Source organism: Octodon degus, unplaced genomic scaffold, assembly GCF_000260255.1.
Source record: "Octodon degus isolate 3935 unplaced genomic scaffold, OctDeg1.0 scaffold00332, whole genome shotgun sequence".
NCBI classification, from domain to species: Eukaryota; Metazoa; Chordata; class Mammalia; order Rodentia; family Octodontidae; genus Octodon; species Octodon degus.
This window is the reverse complement of record NW_004524908.1, coordinates 768,898-770,968: the sequence shown is the minus strand read 5'-3', so window position 1 is coordinate 770,968 and position 2,071 is coordinate 768,898.

The following is a 2,071-nucleotide window of genomic DNA, read 5'->3' as shown; positions in this document are numbered from 1 at the left end:
ATTTGCCACTGTTTGTAGAGAGTGGAACTGTGAAGTACTGTAGTTACAAAAGTGACGTTTTATCTAGAATTCTGTTTTGCACCATATATAGGAACATTTATTGGAGTGACCTTTTTCCCAAAAAATCTGGAGCTTAGCTGCCTCTTCTGCATTAGGAACTCACACATAGAAACAGAAATCATGCAGTAGAAACAATCAGATCTTCTCAGGGCACTGGAGATTGGAAACCTGTTTGTGACTCTTTGACCATAGGAATAAATGGCAGACAGAACAACATTCTGCAGATTCTCTGCACCTGCAGAAGGAAAGTCAAATATTTCACGGATGATTTCTGATAGGAGCCTGAATGATTTTCCAGTCTTTTAACAGCATGGAACTGTGAAGAAATTTATTTATAAAAGTAAAGTTTTAGCCATTGTTCTCTGTTGGGCCGTATAAAGGAATAGGCATTGCAATAGCCTGGATGATTTGTCACTGTTTTGCAAAGCGCGGAAATGTGAAGTTCTTTAGTTACAAAAGTGACGTTTTAGCCAGAGTTCTGTGTTGCTCCATACACAGGAAGAGGCACTGGAGTGCCCTGCTTGCCAAAGAAGCTGGAGCTAGAAACGTATTTGTACAAATTTGCCCATAGTAATGAATGGGAGAGAGAATAAGATGCTGCAAGTTCTCTGCCCCTCCATGTGGAAAGTTACAAACTTCACATATATTTTCTCTTAGGAGACCGAATGATTTGACACTCTTTACAAAACTCAGAACTGTGAAGTACTTTAGTTACAAGTGACGTTGTACCCAGAATTCTGTATTGCCCCGTATACAGATACAGGCATTGCAGTGCCCTGCTTACAAAGGAGCTAGAGCTTTAGTGGCTCTTCTGCATTAAGAATGCACACTTAGAAAGACAAATCATGTAGTAGAAACAAGGAGCTCTCCTCAGGGCATTAGAGTCTAGAAACGTGTTTGTGACTCTTTTCGCATAGGAATGAATGTGAGAGAGAAAAACCACCTGAGTTTCTCTGTACCTCCAGCTGGAAAATCACAAACTTCACAGATGCTTATTCTTAGGAGAGTAAATGATTTGCCACTGTCTTCCAAAGAGCCGAACTGTGAAGTACTTCAGTTACAAAAGTGACGTTTTATCCAGAATTCTGAGTTGCGCCATATAATGGAACAAGCATTGGAATGCCCTGCTTCCCAAAGAACCTTGAGCTTAGGTGGCTTTTCTGCTATAAGAACTCACACTTAGAAACAGAAACCATGCAGTAGAAACAAGCAGCTCTCCTCAGTGCACTGGAGTCTAGAAACCAGTTTGTGGCTCTTTTCCCATAGGAATGAATGGGATAGAGAAGAACATTCTGAGGTTTTCCTGCACCTCCAGCTGGAAAGTCGCAAACTTCATGGGTGTTTTCTCTTAGGAGACTCCATGATTTGCCACTGTTTGTAGAACACGAAACTGTGAAGTAATTTAGATACAAGTGTGATGTTTTAGCCAGAGTTCTGTTTTGGCTGTATACAGGAATAGGCTTTGGAGTGCCATGCCTTCCAAAGAAGCTGGAGCTTAACTGGGACTTCTGCTTTAAGAACTCACACGTAGAAACACTATTCATTCAGTAGAAACAAGCAGCTCTCCTCAGGGAACTGGAATCTAGAAACGTGTTTGTGCTTTTTTGCCCTTAGGAATGAAATGGATTGTGAAAAACCTTGTGTAGTTTCTCTGCACCTCCATATGGAAAATCACAAACTTCATGGATGCTTTCTCTTAGGAGACTGAATGATTTACCACTGTTTTGCAAAGCGCAGAAATGTGAAGTTCTTTAGTTACAAAAGTGACGTTTTAGCAAGAGTTCAGTGTTGTGCCATACACAGGAACAGGCACTGGAGTGACAAGCTTGCCGAAGAAGCTGGCGCTTCTTTGGCCTTCTGCATTAAAAACTCACACATAGAAACACAAATCATGCAATAGAAACAAGCAGCTCTCCTCAGGCCAATGTGGTAGTGAAATGTATTTGTGCCTTTTTGTCCCTAGGAATTAATGAGAGAGAGAACAACCTCCTATCATTTCTCTTCATCTCCA